This window comes from Pseudorca crassidens, chromosome 3 (genome assembly GCF_039906515.1).
Source record: "Pseudorca crassidens isolate mPseCra1 chromosome 3, mPseCra1.hap1, whole genome shotgun sequence".
In the NCBI taxonomy this organism is placed as follows: Eukaryota; Metazoa; Chordata; class Mammalia; order Artiodactyla; family Delphinidae; genus Pseudorca; species Pseudorca crassidens.
Window position 1 is genome coordinate 71,083,286 of NC_090298.1, and position 22,800 is coordinate 71,106,085.

At 36.8% G+C, this 22,800-nt stretch overlaps 1 protein-coding gene across 5 annotated transcripts in view; it reads right to left on the minus strand.

Moving 5' to 3' along the window:
- Positions 1–4,879, minus strand: part of MEF2C (myocyte enhancer factor 2C) — a 169,640-nt gene extending 164,761 nt beyond the window's left edge. For 3 of the 5 annotated variants that reach the window (XM_067731205.1, XM_067731203.1, XM_067731206.1), the window contains exon 1: positions 4,674–4,879. The gene's annotated coding sequence lies outside the window, so the exon portion shown is untranslated. The remainder of the gene's footprint in view (positions 1–4,673) is intronic. The other 2 variants (XM_067731204.1, XM_067731201.1) reach the window with 1 other exon arrangement.
- Between the last annotated feature and the right edge of the window lie 17,921 nt (positions 4,880–22,800).

Consider the following 22,800-nt stretch of genomic DNA (forward strand, 5'->3'; position numbering starts at 1 on the left):
GTGTTTTAATTATTTGGAATGCTGACATGGTGGGCTACTTACAGCAATAGGGAGAGGGCAGGGCATGCCGTTGCAGGCAGAATCCCACCAGTATGTCCTAGAATCCTTTTGGGACTTCACACCCAGCAGAGGAAACCCCTTCTATTGGATAACTAAAACTTCCTTTCCTATGATTTACACACAGCCCAGCAAAGAGTCTCATCTATTCAGTAGCCTCACAGAGGTTACATGAGTTGTTTCCAGTTACAAAATGACTTAAGTAGTGAAACAGAGACTGCAGTTTAGCTGCCTACTTCTGCTCTGGTGCTCTTTGGACAGCAGCCTTCAGCTCTAAGGAGATAACATTTATGATCCTTCAAAGGCAGATGAGGAACAAGTCATTCACTTTCACTAACACCCCTTTGAGATGCAGGGAGATGACTGAATTTATTTGAAAGTCTTGTGATTTTGCATATTTTGCTATGACACCCCTGTCTTTCCCAGTTGTTAGAAATGGATATTATTGTACTGATTATTTTGCTTGCAATTGATTTGCATACTGTTATTGCATATTGTTAAATGGTTTGCTGATTAATGACTAATGTTGATTTGGACTAAATGTAATAGAATAAGCAAATTCATTTGTAAATTTAGATATATAATTTAGTTGCTAAATGGTATCATAGAGCTGTTGGAGATTATTTTAGATGAATTCCTTGCAGGGAAACCCTGCCCACATTTTCTTCCCGTATCCTATATCAATGTTTTAAGCTCCCCACTCCTTTTAAAAAAAATTCATTTCCAAGTCTGGATTTTAAGAAAACACTTCTCAAAGGCAAATATTTCTCCAAAGCCCAGGGTTAATATAAATTACTTTAAATTCAGAACGTGGTAGATATCTCCTAAACAATTTCTTTTCTGAAGGGTCAGAAAAAATTTGAATATATTTTCATGACCTTGAATCAGTGTGTTGTGCAGCAGTATCAAAAAAATATAGCAATATAAATTTTTATTAATAAAATTAATAATTATATGAATAAGTATCAGATATATTAATACAGGATTATTGAGTTATAGAATTTCTTAGCTGTTAGGAAACACTTGCTGATGAAGCCTCTGGGGTCCAGAGAGGTTTAGTAATTAATACACATACATACACAAGCTAGTTAGTTGTTGAGCCAGTTATGTGAAGGTTTAATATATTCTGCACTTCAGTATTATACATATGCTTATACTTTGGTATATTTGGTATTTTTAATTATCCCCTAATATATAAAAAAATTTCAACCTGACTTTTCATTTCTGCATTCATCTTCTAAACATATATGCTGACATTGATTATATTTTATTTCTGCTACTTCATATGCACCATAAATATTTTCAGTTTGGAAATCAGTTTAAATGGTAAAGAGAAACTAAAGAAGAATTTATACCATAGATAGTTTAACGTATTTTTGCTCTTTGTTAAAACTACATTTTAATATGCTCTGATAAAATTGTATCTCTCTACTAAGGTATTAAATTTGGTAACTGAAAATGGTTCTCCAAAGAAATGTAACTCACATTAATTTTCCATGTGCTCTTTTTTACTTATAGTTTTACAGTCCACATGTTTTAAGTCTAACAGAAAAAAAAATCATGAAGTTGTGAGACAGTTCCAAGTCTGCATCTACATCCTCAGGTTGGTGACCTTGGGTAAATATCATTTTTGTGCTTCTGTTTCATTTTCTTTAAAACGAGTAGTTGAAAGCTTCAAAGACTCTTTCAAAGATTCCATGAGCTTAAAAGATTTGATGGAAAGAAATGTGTGGCCATCATTACCTGGCTGCTCAGTATTTTCATGGACACATACTTGTTACTTACATAGGAAGTTTCCTTAAGGAAATTAACTCTTTGTAGGTGTGATATATGGACATTGAGAGAAATGGGTTAAATAAGAAAAAGAAGGGGAAACAAGTTAGTGACAAAGGAGGAATGGTAGGCAGTTAAAATGATTCCTCTTTTACCTCTTTATATCTACAGTCTAGTTATTCCTATTTGAAAACCTACTGGCACCAGGTATTATCAACAGGGATGAGTAATATGTAATTTTTATCTTTACTGGGTTACATTTGGCCCACAGACAGTTGACAGCTGTCAGTCAGGTGGCTGCTCAATGAGGAGATACATATAAAGCTGCCAAAATATTTTTGTTTCTTTAAATACTTACAAGTAAACCATTTTAGCTGGAAACTTCTTTGTCCTGAAATTAAATAGATTGATATTCAGAATAAAATTTATTGAAGTTAGTTGCGGGGAGAACCAAGATTTTCCCTATGAATATACAAGGTAAACAAAATGGTTTTCAAATGTCTTTCTGAAAGGGGAGAATAATTAATTTTTCTCCACTATAAGCTGTCCTTAAGATATGAAGATGTATTGCAAATAATGCTTAAAGTGCATGTGTTTTACAATTAAACTTTTAGTCATTGCAACTTTAAGCCAAGTTTCTAACTAAGGCTTATTAAAAGAAACCATTCCCATACATTGCGGGTGTTGGCATAGGTATTTTACTGACATGAAAGTTGAAAGTTTATCAGAAAGGACAAACATGTAGTTGCATGTCAAACTAGGATTTAAAGCTTTTTCTCATAAGTAAAAGAAAATATCATAGAATTTTAGATTAAGCCAACAATTTAGGGCAGGGTTAAAATTATAAATTTTAGTTATTTAGAAATATTTGGGCTATACCTAACATTGTTTCTAATAGGTTCAGTCACACTTAACTAATTCACAAGAGTCATAAAAAATAATTTGGAAGAAGCTTTTGTATTATTTATACTTAGTGTTAATGACAAACAGTATTTATAATTATAGCCAATTGTATTGCACACAAAAACTTAACAAATGTAATTTCGAAGTTGACTTAAAAGTGTATGTTCAGTTTTACAGCACTTAGTCATCTTTAAAATCGAGTACTTTGATTCTTTCAGAATATAGTATTTAACAGACCAGGTAAATAAAAAAAAATTATGAAGTGCATGGAATACATATTCATTCTTTAAGAGACTAATGAAGTTATCTAAAAATTTCAGTGGCCATGGTTACTCAGGTGCCAGAATCAATATGACGAAGATGACAAAATATCACATAAAAATAGCAGTTGGAAACCACAATAAGTACACTCCTTTTTAAAAAATAAAATATGCTTTAATCTTCTGAACCATATTCTACATGTCATAATTTTAATGAAAATCAGATTTGAGTTTTGAGGTTTCAAAATATGGTTTCATTAAAATGTAGATAAGATTGTGTTTTAAAAATATTAGATTTTTTTGGTGGGGTGGATAATTTCTGGTAACTTTTAAACCACAAATATTTCATAATTTTAAACAGCAATTAGGTTAGTCTGAAAGAGTATGATACATATAAATTTGTGACATATCTGTGTCATCATTGATCCGAAAATTGTTTTAGATAACAGTGGTCATTAAAAAAAATCAGATCTTATTATTTTCCCACTATGCGACAATGTGTTAAGCATGTAGATTGAAAATTATTTGTGGGATTGTCTGAATAAAACAATTGCCTCATAGTGTTAATTTATATTGGTAGGAACGTTTCTCTTCTTAAGCACCAGTTTTGCCCCCCACAGCCAAGAAAATTGATTTTATGCATAATAATTTATAGCATTCTTGATCAATGTATGCCGCGCATCCTTTACATTCATTAGTCCATGTTACTTGTGAATATGGATTTTGGTTATTAAAATGGTTTCATATGTTTACTATGTATAGTCCCTAGCTTTAAGCTCCCTACTTGCTTAAATGTTTTCAATTTGCTATAATACAACAATTTGTAGAGAAATGCTGTGAAGCATAGTTAAAAGAATGAGTCCTTGAAATAGAATCACTTTTTAAAAATATGTCCTAACATGTGGTCTCATTTTTCCATATTTTGCATTAATTGAAATCCTATTCTGAAAAAAATATTTTTGCCTAAACTTTTGAATTCACAAAATAAAAATACCAATTATATAAATGTTCTAATTTTGGAAATCAATGACGTAAAAACATGCTTTAGTAGTGTTCATTGTTTATTCTGAAAATTTTTCTCTGAAGAAACTCTTTGTAACAAGAAAATGTTGCCACTTCTAATTATTAAATATTCTGTGCAATACATGTTTTAAAATTGTATTAAAAATAAAATTAATTTCATATTCTCTCTAATCATATTCCTGTCACATGTATGCATAAAAAATTCTAGCCCATGAAACTTTTGAAAAGAGCATGTACCATTTCACATCTTTACTTGGAGAAATATTGAAAAATAACATTTTATTTAGAATGAGTAGATTATGACAGAATTAGATAAAAAGGAGATGAAATGATATTGTATATTTATTTGAATAGTCTAGTATCATATATATAATTAATTCTTCATCTTTCAGATACTGAAGATAGTAATGAAAGAGACCAACATTTAAAATATGAAGCATTTTCTTTTAAAAAAACTTTTTTTTTTTCACTCTAAAAAGTTGTCAAATGGTAACAGCCCTACTTTCTACACCAGGAAAACCCACTGTTGAGTTAGTTGGCTCTGATTCCAATGGTCTCATCAGCTTTCTGAATGTAGGTACCTCAGCAGTGCCTCTTCCAAGATAACAAAATCAACTTTTAGAGATTAAAAAGTATATTTTGGCAATTGAAACTCACCAGCGCCTTTCTGCTTCTCCAGGAAGTTGTACCCGTCAGCACCTGCTGAGGGCTTTGTTGTCCAAACTCTGACAGGTAAAAAAATTCCTGTAGAATAAAGCCAGACCAGCTGGCTTTGAAGAGAAACCCCCAGTTTGGGCTTCCTTTGCCTCCTCTCCTTTTCTATGAAGACCCAGGCTTTCCCCCCTTGATCGTCAAGCCGTAAGATGCGTGATCCCTGTGCACAAGTGTCTGGCAGGCCAAGGTGCACCTGTTCCTGTCACTCTGGAGTAAATTTAGCTGCAAAGGTATCACTGACAACCAGACCTTTGTCAGTGCTGGCAAAAGAACACAGACTTGCTTTCCTCTCCTCCCCCCTTACTAGCCCCTTCGCTGCTAGTTCAAATGGAAAATATCAAATCGGAAGTCTATCCAAAAATCATTCCTGAAAAATGAGATTGCTTTCATATGGTAAAAAGTAAGTTTCTTATTTCACACAGACTTTAAAATTACATTTCCAAGAATGATCTTGGAAGAAGACGAGTTTTTGTTCAGTTAATTGTGGCTGGAAACTTTTTAATGGAAACATAACACACATTTACTTCATTTCAGGTTATTAAATTGTGTTAAGCATTAAAGTTACTTGCCATTCTTTGCTGTAGCTCATTTGTTCTTTTTGATCCAAAGATATATCAGAAGGTTAAAACTCATCACATAGGGGGGATTAATCATGCTACCAAAATTAGAAAGCATGTAGTTCTGAGAGACTGAATGTCAAAATTGTATGCTCATAGCACTTAAACGATTGGGAATCTGGGATCCCACTACGACATTTAAAATGGCAGCTAATGTCTGTGGCAACCTGGGTGTTTAGGAGTGGGCTAAAGCTAGAGTTCTCTTACTCTGTGATGACGGTAAGGACATTTATCATTTATGTGAATTTTTTAGATTAATTTCCTTATTGATGCTTTGAGAGCAATTCCTCTTGAAGGAAAAGAGAGAAGGCAGGCAGTGTTCATTGGTACATCTGACATAAATATAGTAGTCAAGATATAGAAAGCAGCCCAAGGAGTAATGTGCTTAGCCATGGCAGTCAGAGCTTTTGCTTTATTAATTATGGTTTCTTAAGTGGTGTTTAAAAGAGTTGTGCAAAGTACCTGTTCTGCCATATTTTTATTGCCATTTACCAGGGTGGGGTGTGATGAGAAGAAGAAATCTGGGTCAAAATCAAAAGTGCTTTGTAAAATAAACAAAGTTCTTATTTACTTACTACGTATAAACAGCCACTCACCAAGCCTCATTTCTCCACAGGGCACCACTTTCAGATAAAAACATAGACCTGAATGGCATCATCCAGTATCCAAGGAAACCATGTAAGTACCTCTCTCACTGTACTTCTCTTATTCAGGGTTTAAAAGCTAGCTGAGTACTGAATAAGTGAGTGTTTTTATTTAATAATTATATGGGAGGTACTTTTTAGGAGCTTGCTAAAAAGAAACAGGTTCTTGATTGTTACATGCATCATAACAAAACCCTTATGTTTTCCTCATATTTGAGAAAATTATGTGTTTAGTCCCAACTTCTCCATCAATTCTCATTCTTAGGTACAAAACAGCTACTCAGAGTCTTAATGAATTAAGAGTTTCAAACTTTTCCAAGACCCATTAGTGTCTGAGAAACAATGTTTCAGAGGCCTTGTGCCAGGAGTAGTTACCTAATTGTAATAAAACCTTTTAAATTTCAAAAGTTAAGAAAAATGACTTGGAAAATAATATTTTGTTGGTAAACATTTATAGCAATTTATTTGGTTTTAGACTTGCTTGGGGAATGAGCAAGTGAGCAAAGAGATGAGGTTAAGTATTTAAATGACCCAAAGAATCTTGAAAGCAAGTGTAATTTCCAAAATGCAAAAATCTGTTAGCAGAACGGTTTGGGAGGTTGGCATATTATTTTCATTCATTCTTTCTTTTTTTTTTGTCCCCAAGCTAAGGTACATTTCTGTAGCTAATTTCAAGGCTCTAATTAATTTTCAGGAACTATGGAATCTACTATGGAAATTTAGTTTCAAAACAATGTGCTATTCTGGAGAAAGATCCATTTCTAAAATAATTGGATTGTTCTTTCAAGTATTTCTTTTTTTTTTTTTTTTTTGCGGTACATGGGCCTCTTACTGTTGTGGCCTCTCCCGTTGCGGACCACAGGCTCTGGACATGCAGGCTCAGCGGCCATGGCTCACGGGCCTAGCCTCTCCACGGCATGTGGGATCTTCCCGGACCGGGGCACGAACCCGTGTCCCCTGCATCGGCAGGCGGACTCTCAACCACTGCGCCACCAGGGAAGCCCTCAAGTATTTCTTTACCTGGACTTTATTATGTTTTTCATATTTGACCTTTCTACTTTTAAAATCAAATTATTTTCAATGCTAAATGATTATTCATTATAGATTACTTTTTAATGAAATACTTAAAAGTATACTCATGTAATTATAGATCTTTTTTACCATTTGCATCAGCTATGTGGTTTAACTAGTCTTTTAAACACAGACATATTACTTTCATCAAGGTTTTCAGGAGTTGCATTTAAATGCAGCTGGTTTAGCCCTGTGGTTTGGGAGTTTTTCATATTATTTGTATTTACTTTTGTTACTGTTGTATTTCTGACTTTGCTCTGCAGCCTGGTTCCTTGCTAAGCATGAATGACAGAGATGATCTCACTCATAGTTTCTCTGCTAAATTAGACATACCCTTCACCTGGTCGGAGGACCTGGCTAGGCTGTGAGAGTTTTTTTTTTTAATGCTAGTTACAAACTTCAAAAGTGTGGAGGTGGAGGCCTGAGGTACTGCCCTCTAAACTAGGAATTCCTTTCCACAAAATAAAGGTAATTGGTGGCAATTGCTGGGTAAACTCGGAAGCAGTGCATGGTTAGAATAGATCATTGTAAAGAAAGAAAATGCAAATTGAAAGGGAAAACTAGCTAATGTTATAATTCCTTATCTTGAGGAAATGGAATTTAAAAAAATTCCATTCTCCCTATAGCGAGAGGAAAAAGAAAATCTACACTGCAGTGCTTGTGGCACAGTTTTAAATATTTGCATTAGAATATAGATTTTCCAGAAAAATCATTTAAATCTGATAGGTTTAATTCAACCTCCTATACCAAAGAGAAAATGACAATAGAAACAAATTGATATATGCACATCAGTTCATCAGTAGTGGCCTCTCTAACAAAGACCATCATTATTCAATAGAACTTTCTGTGATGATGGACATGTTCTCTATCTGCACTGTCCAATATGGTAACCAGTGGCCACATGTGTCTGTTGAGCACTTGAAATTGGCTTGTGCAATGGAGAAACTGAATTTTAAATTTTATTTAAATTTAATTACTTTAAATTTACATAGGTCATATGTGACTAGTGGTTACTGTACTATATTTTGTTTTTATCAGAAATTAAAATGCCCTCTCACAAAGAATTTGTAATCCTTTGGTATGCTATCACACAATATCATTTTTTATATTTGCTTTAATATTTAAATTATCATTGTAGTAAATTTTTTTATAACATTTCCCAAAGATAAGTGTTTTTAATACAGTTGATGGGAAGACATTATAATATATTGTTTTATAAGCTCAGACTAGCAACTTTTAAAATGGCCATTGTAAACAAGACTGTGTCTAAAAAGAAAAACACTTTAGTAAAAGTTCTAACTGTGGTGATAAATATTTTGAAAAGTTCACTTACAATTTCTGCAATACATCCTTGCAAATATTTCCCAAAATGTAACCAGCCTACACAAATGCTCACTGGCCTTGATCCCCCAAAGTTGATTCTGCTCCCAAAGCACACATCAGGGTTTAAATCTGTTCCCAGGGCCTTTTCAGACATTTAGTGAAAATGAACATTAGGATGCATGATGATATTTTAATAATAGTACTAGTACAGTAGTATTATAGACAGAATAATTACTTAAAATACTGAGAATTTAAAAGTTACATTTAAAAAAAAATCAGTAAATCAACTCACTTCTTGCATATATGTAGCATATTGGTTATTTGTAGGATATTGAACTATAGACCGTGAGGAATTTTTTTAAATGGAAGATATAACACTCATCCTCTTAGGAGCTCCCTTTATTGGACTTGGGCATATCCTTTTGGAGGGTAGGATTCGGATAAGTTAAGAAGAGAGAGGAGATTTCTTTTGGCAGAACCTTGGACAAGCTACTCAAAATATCCCTCCTACCGTCAAAAAAAAAAAAAGAAAACAGTTTTTAGATAAAACATACTTTCTAATGAATTATTTGACTTGGGAAAGAATTTTGGACATCTCCAAAGATTCCTTTCCCCTCACCTCAAAACCCAGAAACTAAAAAGTGTGAGCAGTAAATGGAGTTGTTAAGCAAACGGTAGACATGGGAATGGCTAAACTGAATGGAATGAGCTGTGTTGCAAGGATGCTGTTGGAAGGACAGCAGTCAACATGCTCTATTAGACTTCTCACACACCCCGCCTTATTAAAAGAACAGGAAGAAGTAACAACCACATTTATAGACCCAGTTTTTTGGTCTCCTTTGATATCTTTTGGTGTCTTAGATTAGGTAGTCAACCACTTGTATACTGTCAGGTTTTCAGAGAGAAGGTCTATCCTTGCTTAAAAGACAGTGTTCTGTGTGGAGAACACATGGTCCTCCGGTAAGGAAATCTGGCAAATCACAGTCTTCAGTGTCCTTGTAAAATATCGTCTCTGATCTCGCTGTGTCTGAGAAATTGTTTTCATTCAGACTGTGACCACTGAGTCCTTAATGACCACCTCAATTATGTATTTATTTGTGTGTTTTTAAGTTTATTTATCTAAATTTGTTATATGAAAATTCCAAACATATTTAAAAGTAGAGAGAACGGTATGAACTTGCATACAGTTACACCTACTTCAACAACTATTGTCTTGTAGGGAACTTTGTTTCATCATATCCCCTTACCACCTCTCACCTCATCCCAAATTATTTTGAAGCCAATCCCAGACATGACATCACTTCATCCTTTAATATTTCAGTAGGTATCTTTAAAAGATTATGACTTTTTTTTAAAATTGAGAAAATGAGCCACATCTAAAAAATAAACCACACTGAAAAAGTCAGTATTTCTTATTGTTGTCAAATAGGTACAATCAATATTCAAATTTTTCCAATTGCCTCAAAATTTTTTGTAATTACTTTTTACTGTTTGAAACAGAATACGTATAAGGTCCATACTTTGCAATTGGTTGATATTTCTCTTCTCTTTTAATCTATAGGTTTCCCCTTCAGTGTATTTATTTTTCCTTATTTGTTGAGAAAACTGGATTGTGCTTGTAGAGCTTTCCATAGTTTGTATTTGCTGATGCATTCCTGTGGAGTTGTTTAATAAGGTCCTCTGTCCCATGTCTATCCTATTAGTTGGTAATTAAGACTAGGAACCTGACCAGATTCATTTGGAGAAGGCTGGGCAAAACTACTGGTTCTGTCTCTATTTGAGATGTTAGCAGGTATTGATCATTGCTTAGATCCATTTATTCCTTAGGGTTAGGAATACCCAGCCTCGTGTAGTTTCCTCACACATTTGCCCAGATCAATACTCTGCTAAACTCCCGCGTGGGACTCTTTGCAGATCTTAGGAGAACTTTCTCTGTGCAGCAGCTCTCTGCCATGGGCTCTGACCCGTGAACTGTAGCCACCCTGTTCTGCCATGCCTTCACTTCTGTTTCCTCAGCTCGGGGAGTTTGTGTCCCTTGAGTTACCCTCCCTGTGCCACTGCCAAGAAACCCTCAAGACAGTAAGCAGGACATTCGTAAGATTCACCTCCTTGGCTCTTCATCTCTCAGGGATAACTGTTCTTTGTTGCCTGATGTCCTGTGTCTTAAAAATCATCGTTTCATATAGTTTGTCAGAGTTTGGTTGTTGTTGTTGTTTTAAGAAGGAGGGTACATCCAGCCCCTCTTAATTCATCTTGGCTGGATAGGAAGTCTCTCCAATTGTTTCTTAAAAAGTTTAACCGTAGCTTATTAATTCAAACACTATCTTCACATGAAGCTCAATACTTGAAACAAAGTGAAAAATGTTGGAATTGAAGTGTGTGTGTGTGTGTGTGTGTGTGTGTGTGTGTGTGTGTGTGTGTGTGTACTTTGGAACACTGCTAAAGTCTTTAAACTGTCTGTGCAACTTCCAGGAACTCTTCCTGATATTTTTCCTCCCAACTAATTACGTTTTTTCCACAAGATGAGCTCTGTTTTATTTCCTGCCATTTAGAGGCAATGTTGTGGTTCTTTCATTCATTCCTTCAGCAAGTATTTTGAGTACCTACTGTGTGTTCTATAAAGTGTTGGAGATACAGTGATGAATATGACACAACCTATCCCCTTAAAAATCTTGCCATTTATTTTCGCACTGAAACTTGTACATGAATGTTCATAACAACTGTATTAGTTAATAGCCCCAAACTGGAAATACCTAAATGAGCATAATGGATGAATGGTTAAACAGACAGTGATATATCCATAGTATGTAATACTACTTAGCAATAACTAGTAATCAACTATTGCTATGGGCAACAACTTGGATAAACCTCAAGGAAATTGTGCTGCATGAAAAGAGTTTACCTTAAACAGATACATTATTGCTTGTTTCCATATATATATAACATTCATAAAATAACATAATTACAGAGCTGGAGGACAGATTAGTGGTTGCCAGGGGTGAGAGGGGAGGGGAGGGAGTAGGTGTGGACATGAAAGGGTAGCACTGGGAGTCTGTGGTGATGGCACAGTTCAGTGTCCTGATTGTGGAGTGGTTACTCAAAGCTACAGAGGTGATAAAGTTGCATGCAGCTGCACACATATACACACACATACAAATAAGCGCATGCATAACTGGTGATGTCTGAATAAGCTTTATGGATTGTACCAATGTTAATTACCTGGTTTTGCTATTGTAGTTATGCAAGATGTTAACACTGGGAGTGGGGAGAGGGACTGGGGAAAGGGTACACAGCACAGTCACAGGACATTTCTTTGCACCTTTTTGTGAATTTTTAATTATTTCAAAATCAAATGGTTTTTCTTAAAAATCTTGCAATTTCATGGAAGATACAAGGAACGAAATAGCCAGTTACAATACATTGTAATAATACTCAGTTAATGGAAAGTACTATGGGGTATGTGTATGGAGGAGTACCTTATTCCCAAGTCCAGAGGCAATGGTCTCTACTGCTCCTTTGTCTCCTACAACTTCCCAGTCAGGCCCTGCTTCTATTTGAGAGGCATGTATTAGTGGTAATGGACTTGCAGAAGGCTTGTGAGTAACCCTCCTCCACCCTTACCACACAGAGCGATGTGCCCTACTCGTTAAGGCCTCAGTAAAATATCGTCACCATACAAGGCAAACATTTTATAAGGATGAGCCTGTATACAGTAACAGGAGTCTCATGTTCTTACAACATGTTCAGATGTAAGTTCAAAGACCTATTCCAAATTTAAGTATCAATGAGTTTTGGATTACACACAGTTTTGGCTCATCTCAGGTCCTATCCTGCCATCAACCCCCGTCAGCCAGAGTTTTACTCTGACCTGTTTAGAAATAGCCCTTGTGTGTGAGGACGAACACAGAGCTGCAGTGGGTTTTGTACATACATTGTCACTTGTTACTGTAATGTATTTTAATTCAGTGACAGATTGTCACATATTTTGAGTATTCTTAAGTTATAAAAGTTTTTCCCCGTTGAAACTAAGTAGAATATATATATTGTTTCTGATATGTTGGGAGACATATTTTGGTTCTATTCATATTTAGTAGGAAGCACTAGAAAAGCCATTCAATGTGAATTCATACTCTTGTCACATTGTGACAACTCAGTTGTCTTCTTAGAATTTTATTAGGCTGTGTCTGTATTTCACAAATCCATGACTAGATGGGCTTACAATGTATAAGCTGGAAATATATATATATATATATATTTTTTTTTTTTTTTTTTTTTTTTTTTTTTTTGCGGTATGTGGGCCTCTCACTGTTGTGGCCTCTCCCGTTGTGGAGCACAGGCTCCGGATGCGCAGGCTCAGCGGCCATGGCTCACAGGCCCAGCCGCTCCACGGCATGTGGGATCTTCCCGGACCGGGGCATGAACCTGTGTCCCCTGCATCGGCAGGAGGACTCTCAACCACTGTGCCACTAGCGAAACCCTGGAAATATTTTGATGTTATTTGTTGTTGTTCTTGTTGTTCCAGAAACTCACCCCTCCTCTCAGTGTGAGGAAGACCTCCTTGGAGTTGCCCTTGGACTAAGGAGGGTGTCTGAGTCTGTACCTGTGTGTGTTAGTGGAATATTCACTGGGTAGCAAACATCCGTAGACTTTTTAATCCAATCTGAGTCTCCCTGAAATAGAGTCTCAAGGTGTATGATTAGGCAGCTTTGTTTGTATCATTTACCTTTATGAACATAGCAGCCAATATGAAATTGCCTATGTCTACTTTGTGAAATTCATACTTAGCTCTATCTTTTGAACTCATTCTTCTTTTTTTAAAAAAATTGATGAATCGATGGGGTCTTGATCCATTTTTTTCAAATTTTGCTAAGATAGAAATAATATATTTTAGATTTAACAGAGAGTTTATTATTGATCAGATCCTGAGACTTTTTCTCATTTTTTTTGTGGTGTCCAGTTGTATACTACTTTTTATTTTGACATTTTATTAATTTTGATTTTCTGAAATAAAAACTTGTTATTTGTGTGCTAAATCCTTTAAAACCATTTATGAAAAGAAACCAGACCATGTCAATGATACAGCTGACTCAGAATATTTCTTTCTTATTTTCTGGTAATTTGTACCAACTGGGTGGTCCTGATTTTTATATGACCATGATCTTTTCTGTATCCTATCCTATCTCTGTATATCTTAGAAAATTATTACTTATTTCTTATTCTTATTTTTTTAAATGTATTTATTATAAGGACTCTTAAGGTTACATAACATTCCACATGTTGTGTACTTTTCCTACAACCTTAAGACTGTACCATGTGAGTCTGGTTCTGTAGTACTGTTAAATAATATTACAGCATTTTTCTTGGAGAGCTATAGGGATTAACAGGAAGCAGTGGCTTTTTCATAGATTTGGGAAGCTCTGAAATGGTTTTTTCTAGGTAGCCTAAATATCCTTGAAACATTAATTTTGGAATAAGAGTTGAATGAGCACCAATGTAATTCCTCCACTTTATAAAGAGAGAGGAACTGCCACCATCTGACTTCCTTGCCCTGTGTGTACCTGAACAAAATTGAGCTGAATGTACTTATGCTCCCACCTGTAGCCAATCCTGTCAGTTCCTGGACCAAACCCAAAGACAATAGGAAGCATATTTAGAGCCTCTGAGTTTTTCTCCCTCAGTGGGTACATCTGGTGGCCCAACTACAACTGCTAGGCTCACTGTTCATTCTCAGCTCGAGTCTCTGTAGTCCACTGGATCTGGGAGGGCCTGACTCTGAGCCTAGCCCCAGGGGCCTGTGTGGCCTCACAGTCACAGAAATTATCCCCTTTTCTCTTTTTATGGGACTAGGTCTCTGCTAAGTCAACTTGGGTCTTTGGATGCTGTCTCTGTCTTTAGATCGCACTGTGGTGGCTTACGGAATGTGATCAGATCTGATAATGACCACTCCTTTCCTGATTTCTAGGTATTCAAGTAGTCACTCCTTCTCTGCCTGATTTGAGACCATGTTACCTACAGCTGCATGGGACTGCAGAACTCACTGTGCCCTTCGAATGTTATGCCTGTCTGTCTCACTGACCCTTGGGTTGAGTGACAGCCTTGGATGGGGCCCGTGCTGTATTTATGATCCCAAATGTGAGTACTGACCTGGTATTGCTAAAAATCCATTCTGCCTCACACCTGTAGCAGGGAGAAGGGCCACAGACATAGTGAGTCCCCGGAGAGTGGCCTCCCACTGATTACACCATAGTCAGAGGCTCACTCACTTTCTTATCTGCTATTTAATTCTTCCTAGTTCCAAAAAGCTTTTTCATAACTTTCAGTAAGACGCATACAGTAAGGAGCAGAACGAAGCCAAGTAAGAAATAAGGGGTGGGATTAAACTGAACCAGAAATTCATGGCCTTCCTGCAAAGAAGCCTGAAGTTGAGTAACTTGAATTTTAGACTCAAGTGTTCTGCCAGTCAGAGAAAAAGGGAGGTGTGAAAACCGACGCCACTCACTATCAGATCAGAGTGGGGCAGGAGATTCAGTTCATCAAGAGAGATGCTCTTGTTTCCTAACTGTGCGTTTTGGGGAGGAACGTATTGAGTGGTTTGTTACATAAAATTTTTGTATCTGACCATCATATTAAAATGCCAGTGCATGTTGCTGAATCCTTTCTAGCATGAAACGCTTCAAAAAATTATTCTTCTTCACATGCCTTTAGACTAGCACAGTTCAATAATTTTCTAGTATCCACAGTAAAAAGTAAAAAGATACATGTGAGAGTAATTTAATGATATACACAGTCCACTCAATATATCCAAAAATATTATCTCAACAGGTAATGAGTATAAAAATTATTGGCACATTTTCTTTTGTAACTAAGTCTTTGGAGTCCAGTGTTTATTTTTGCCCTTACAGCACAACTCAGTTTGGACTAGTCACATTTCAAGTGCTCATAGCCACATGTGGGTGAGTGGGGTAGTGGTGGAAGAGGCAAGTCTTGTTTATTGTAATATCCTCGTGATAATTTCAGTCTTGAGATTTCACAGCTACAGTTATCATCAGGAACCTTTAAAGGCAAATTCTTCTGCGTTCCTTGTACTGAGTGGTTGGTCATTAATCTAAAAGTTATCATTTTATGTCACCAAAACGAATTTGATGAGAAGAACAAATAGATTCAGTCATTATCAAGAAAGCAAATAACTTGCTCTGAAAACTTATGGACCCTTACTTTCCATCCTTGTCATTAGTGAATGTACTATAATTTACATTATCTGGGAGATTCTCTTGATCTCTTTTTATGCCACCTGTTTCCTTAAGACTTCCGTGATTTCACCAGCTTTCTCTTCTAGGGTTCCAATGAGAATTCGTTTGTATTTTTTCAAAGATATTCATGACTTTTTGCTTGACATTCAGTTACCGGTTCATTTCTTTGATAGCCCCTTGTTGAGAACTGAGACTTGTTGGCTGTCAAGTCTTCAATGCCTTGCATGGAGTAAAGTGTAGTCGGTAGTGCTTGTTGAATGAACACGTATGTGTCTTCTCCTCTGATTTATGGTCTGGAAAACAGGGGCATGTTTTGACTCCTTTGTAGCATAGTGTGGGGGATGTACTTGATGCTTAATGAATTCTTGCTGACTGGACCCAGGACTTATAATTGGCCTTCCTAGTCTTGGTCCAAAACTGTATCCATCAAACTGTTAAATTACATCCCTGAAAAGACAATCACTGTTTTCATTTGGAGGAAGAAGTACAAAATCACATCACCAACCTTTGTTGCTGGTTCCTAACTGACTCTATGAAAAAAGGAAAGAATTAATGGAGAAAGTGACACTAACTTTAGTTAAATGCCAATAAAGTACAATATACAATTTTTGCCAGAAGGAAAAGTAGGACTATTTTCCTAGGTCCTAAACATTATGATGAAAGAATCTAGTCTGTGCATATTTGAATCATTCATTCTTCCATCCAATAAATACCAAACACCTGTTATAATTAAGACATTGTGTTAGGCACAGGGGATAAAAAAAATGAAGGATTTTGACCCTCAGGTTGCTCACATTTTAGTTGGAAAGCCAGAGCATGACAAAGACCTTTTTAAACCATTTGTAAGTTTAGAGCAAGCTAGCTACTAATGGGAAGAAGATTCAGTAAATCTAATTTTCACTCTGTTTTTCCTTCAGTGGTGTTGGCTAATAAGTATTTTTAGAATAAATGTGTATATAGTGGTTTGTTTTCAAAGACGTTACATTATTTGGCATTTATTACATTTTATTTATTTCTTTGATGGATTAATTGCAGTTAAATTACCTTAGCATGCTAGAACAGATTTTACAGATTTTGACATATGATTAACTAGCATAAGGCATAACTAATATGGTTTTTAGTGGCATGCTATGTATTAAAGCATAACATTTAAACACACACTTCATCAGGGATTTTTGCAGTTACAGTGAATTAGAAAGATTTAGATATCGGAACTCTCCCCCACTGCTGCCTGCCTGAAGGGAGGGGCAGGAATTTTATAATTGAGATTATTATAGAAGAGTGTCCTGACATAATTGATTGACTTTAGTGATGTGCCCTGAAAGTTCAAATTCAAGGTGTGCACTTATTTCAGTCAGCTTATTCTGAATGTTTAAATAAGAAATACTATTTCTGGGTATTCTGAACAACTCGCTGTACATTTATTCCTAATAGTGAGCATTTGGACTAATGATGGATTACTAATGAGCATGTAAATGTACCACCTGATTACATTAATATATGATCTTCCATGACGAGGTCTGAAATGAACATTTCTAGTGTGTATTTCTTTTCCCCAAATGGCACTGTGGTGTATACTGAGCAGGACCGAGACAAGGGTGTTTTTCTTAAGAGCCACTGATTTAGTCAATTATCAGAAATCACATTATAATAAATGCTGTTCTAAGATTTTTGATTAACCTTTAAATAAATGTTACTTTGGAAAAAAAAATCTGCCAAATGTGTTAATGATAAATTGTGAAGTGGTAGTAATTGCAAGTATGGCTTCATAGATAACATAGTTAATTGATACCACCCTCTCAAACATATATAGCACATCAGCTGCTATGAGGCTGCATGAATGATAGTAATGGTGTCTGTGGCATTTTTGATGTATTGAGGATGATATGAGCAAAATGGAAACTTAGAGTGCTCACCAGGGTCATTCTCTCATGGACATCTGATGCCCATGGTCAAGTAAATTTTTAATGACGCATAGTCACTACACACCTTTCAGCCTTCTGAAGAGGTAAGTGTACATTGATCTGTGCTAATTAGCCTTGCAGAGTACTTCAGACATCCTTGCATGAACACTATTATTTAATAAGAATGGGAGCCGTTTTTTTCACAAGCTCAGCACTTGCTCCTTGGATGGCTGTACTGTTGCTGTTTTTCTTTTTTTTTCACTCAAGTCTCATGTTCATTCTTGTGTTTGTCTCGCTCTGTAGTATCCATGCAGCTGCATAAAAAAGTAAGCGAAAATTAAGGAGTGGGTCTGATTATGAAGGTTCATTGTTATTATAAGAAACCCATAAAGCACACATCCATTCCTTTCCTTACGTATAGGGTGCTGACTGCATAAAATTGCTTGGAAAGACATTAAGGATATACAAGCACTTCTGCTGAGGTGTACAGTGGGATGCTTTTATGTTTGGCAGTAAAGGTGGCTCTGGAATATCTGATTTGCCAAATAAAAGGTAGCCAAAACAATTTGTAATTGTTCTAGGTTGGAACATTAGGGACATCTACTTTTGTTTTGAGTTTACTTTTCATCTGAGTTTGGGGTCTGTAACCAAGAATCCTGAGTTTGCTCAGTGTTGGGGTAAAGCAGGTATTGTTTATAATTACCTGATAGGACTTGGAGGTAGGCGAATTTCTAGTATAGATGCTTCTTATTATCATGGTGTTACTCAGTTCCAAATGCGATACAGACCAGATGGTGTTAAATCCCATCGCAGGGAAAAGTCTACAGTCAGAACTTCTTAGAGGCACGAATATCACTTGGTGGATGTGGTACACTGGTTACTGGATTATTTTGTTCTTAAGAAAATGGAACAAGAGTAGGTTCCTGTCGAGCTGTAGGGCTGGCCATTGATGACAATGTTTGGAGTTGCCCTTGTTTGCAAGGAAATCAGGCATCTCTTCCTGTTGTTTCATGACCACAGAGTTGGCTATCGGGCTCCACAAATGCCTCCTTTACTTGTTTGCTGATATCTGAGGTGGCACAGAGATTAAAATTTTTGGATTTTGCAGATATCCCTAGAAATGATAGCACTTGGTTTAAATCAGCTCCATAGAACTCAGTGTGAGTGAGCTTACCAGCTTTTTCTGGAGAGCAGGTTTTGAAAGTGGGGTGGCTAAAAAATATGAGGACCCTGGGTAACAAGGGTGTAAGAGGAACTGTCTTGTGAGCATAGTAGGGGCGACATAAACGGCTATGAGTGAGGAGGATTAGAACGGCAGAGGACAAGATTTTCTTTCTTTACCGTATAGGAAACCTCTGCGAGCATCATACTTTCTAATTACAGTGTTTTGTTTTGTTTGTTTTTAATTAATTAATTTATTTATTTTTGGCTGCGTTGGGTCTTCGTTGCTGCGTGGCGGGCTTTCTCTAGTTGCGGCAAGCGGGGGCTACTCTTCATTGTGGTGCACGAGCTTCTCATTGCGGTGGCTTCTCTTGTTGCCGAGCACGGGCTTTAGGCGCACGGGCTTCAGTAGTTGTGGCTCGCGGGCTCTAGAGCGCAGGCTCAGTGGTTGTACCACACGGGCTTAGTTGCTCCACGGCATGTGGGATCTGCCCGGACCAGGGCTTGAACCCATGTCCCTTGCATTGGCAGGTGGATTCTTAACCACTGCGCCACCAGGGAAGTCCCTCGAATTACAGTTTTAAAACACTTAAAAATTCTGGTTGAAAACTGAATTTGTTTTCAGTTTTCTTAGGTACAAAATTTTTGACTTCATTGCTGTCAGCTGTTTTCTTTGAATCACCTAGTTCATTTATTTAAGAAGGATTTATTGAACAATTGCTATGGGCAAAATAGTATGTTGGATGCTAAGGAAAAAAGACATGATTCTCATCTATGGTGTTTCCGTCAGTCACTATGCTTTAGACTATAGGTAACAGAAAACCCAGCTTCAAATGTCTTTAGGAATAAGGAAATTTGTTGGCTCCACCACTGAAAGTCCAGAGGGTGGAATTCAGGTACATTTTAATCCAGTAGTTTTGACTTCGTTTCCCTTTCATTCTTTTTCCTTACCTTCTTGGTAGAACAGCTTCATCAGTGGCTAGTAGCAAGATGGCTATCGAGTTACAGGGGCTATTTCAGAGCCTTTCTAGAAGAGCTAGAAAGACTTCCCAAAGCTTCAAAGAAACCTCTTCTTGGATTTTATTAGCCCAAGAGGCCAAGCCTATACAGGCAATTACAGGACTGGTGGGTACAGATATGTATGGGTTCAGTGTGAGCATTGGTGGGGCAGAGGGGGACATTCATTCTAGATTGATGGAGATGGGGGATTCAGGAAAGAATTCCTTGAAGAGATGCTGCCCAAACTAAATCCAAGAGGCTGAGAAGGAATGAGGAGGTGGGGAGGTTATGCAGGGAATGAGGGAAATGGGTGCAAAGACACAGAAGTGAGAGAGTATGTTGCATAAAAGCAGCTTCCTTACTCACTCCTCAAGTCTCAGCTTCACCTTATCTTGCCTGGGAGGTTTAACGGAGCCTTGTGTGGTCTCCTGGTTCCCTGTACTTATCCCGTCTTAACACTCACCACACTTCACTGTTACTCATTCACTGCCTGCTCTTCTCAACTAGACTCTGTGAGGGCAGAGTTCGTGCCTGTCTAATTGCCCCTCTATTCCTGGTGCCTAGCACGCTTCCCAGCATCATAGGGAGCTAGTAAATTTTGTTAAATGTAGAAATGAATGAATGATTTATTATTCTTTTACTAAATGACAGCATCTGGACCTGTTCATTTCTACATTGATAAGAATGGTAATAACTTTTATGGTCCTGATTAGACTTATAAATAGTCATGAAATGTGGGCAGTGAAACTGAGTCTTGTGGATTCTAAGGAGTTTTTTGACTCTGATATGACCAACTATTTTGAATAGAATATTCTCAAGCATAGTATGTGTATCTATACAATCCCAAAGTAGGATGAGACCTTAAAATTCATCAAGACTCATTTGTTGGATGGATGAGTCTTTGTCTGTTGGAAGACTGAGTCTTTCCTCACTACATTCTTCAAAAGATTAACCCATGTGATAAAACTCCAGCTCAGGTGACTTTCTTTCTTTCTTTTTTTAATATTTTATTTATTTATTTTGGCTGCTCCGGGTCTTGGTTGTGGCACGCAGGATCTTTCAGTTGTGGCGTGCGGGCTCCTAGTTGTGGCATGTGTGTGGGATCTAGTTCACCGACCAGGGATCGAACCCAGGCCCCCTGCATTGGGAGTGCGGAGTCTTACCCGCTGGACCACCAAGGGAGTCCCTCGGGTGACTTTCTGATGTTTCTTTTAGTTTTATGATTTTTGGAATTTCTAATTAAATAATTAATACATGATTTTATTGATGTTAGTCAGAAATTACCTTTCTGTCTATTCTTTGATGTGTATTATACTAGTGATAGGCCATGGAGTTGGGGAAAGATTTTGCTAGATTCTACTACGATGCATTTTCCATTTGAAGTTTTAAAGTAAGCTTCATATGTTGAAATAAATTAATGAAAAGATGCTTTTGGATAGAGTTGTATGTAGTACTTGCTACTCATTATCCTCAGTATTATAATATACAAATATAAAACATACCAAATATTAAAAACCTGAAATGTTTAACTTGAAGAAAAAGAATAACGAAAAAATATATAATGATATCTCATAATGAAATCTGGCCCCCAATCCTATTTGTGATGTTAGAGACCTTTTGCAGCTGTCTAGTGAGTCTCTAAAGATCTCTAAGGCAAATCTAGATGTTTTCCCAGAGTATGTCACAAGTCCATTTTGTGTAGTCTTTCTAAGTACTTTTAAATGTACCCTTACAAGTTTGAAATCTCTTAATTTAATGTATTCCTTATGATGTCATCTAGAGAAAATTGTTTTATTAAGACCTCAAAATGTAAATATCACATTCCTGTAATAAGTTCTTCATTGTCATTAAGATGAACTTTTTATGGTACGTTGTGATTATGCAGTTATATGTAAGAAATAGAAAGAACTTGATGATTAACCGACACTGCAAATCTACCTGTCATGATTACATAAGTTTCCCATGTACTCATGACAAGTAGAAGGCATATTCTCTAACTGAAGGGAACAAAGGAGATGAATGACCTTTGCCATTACAAAGTATGGTTGATTGGGACATCCCCTGCTTTAAGAGCCTGGGAAGGAGAAAGAAATAACCTTTCCTGAGAAGCTTTTTGGAGGTTCTGCTGTTTGGGGTAGAATCATGGGACTGCTGGAAATCTTTGGAAAGTAGTGGTCCACTTCTCCTTCTGCTAGAAGAGGACCGGGCTTAGCGAGGTTAAGCCCCTTGCCCAGAGCCTTGCATGATGAATGAGCCCGCAGAGGAGGCCGGGCTAGTGCTGGTGTCTCCTGTTCTCAGACTTAGGGATGTGCTTTGCACAATGTCATGCCGCTCTCTTGGACTCTTCATTGCTGAAGAAACTTAACCAGATGTGAGAAGCAAAATCCTTTCGCCTGAATTCATTAATAAAAATATTACAGTGGTTTTGCAGTTTTACAGAGTGGAGATCTACTGACTAGAGAACGTTAAGGAGTTAAGCCCCCCAGATACTCAACGAAATCTACTCATAATTTTAAAAAAACACAAAACTTATTTAGGAAACTTCTCCTAAGTTCACCAGAAGCCCTGTCTCCTCTAGGAAAGAAAGCAGGTCGAGGCTGTCGAAGCTCGGCGGTGCATTGTGTTTTTCTCCTCTGAGAGCGCAGGAGATTGGCATTACTCCGCAGTAGTGTCACAGCCCGCAGTCATTTAATGCCTCTTCTTGTGAGGCCAGGATTCCACGCCCAAGTGCATTTAGTAGGTCAGTACAGTAATTTTAAATGTCTTTCTTTCAATCTTTTGCCATCTTCAATTATACCTTTCCACCCTACTATTTGTGTAATTTTCTTCTGTCTGAAGTCTCTTTACTGTTGTTCTCTATTGCACAGCATGACAAATTACCCATCAAGCCATATCTTTTCAGCCCAGAAATGCACAATAACACGGAGTCATGGCATTATCGCATGTTGTGCACTTTATTTCCTCACAGTTCATTCAAGTGTGTCACTTTATTTTCCTGGCTTCCTTTTGTCATCATGGAGATTAACCATTTTATCCTTCTTAAACTTTAGAAACAATTAGAATTTCATTATAGTGCAAGCTGAGAGTGCATGCTTGCTCAG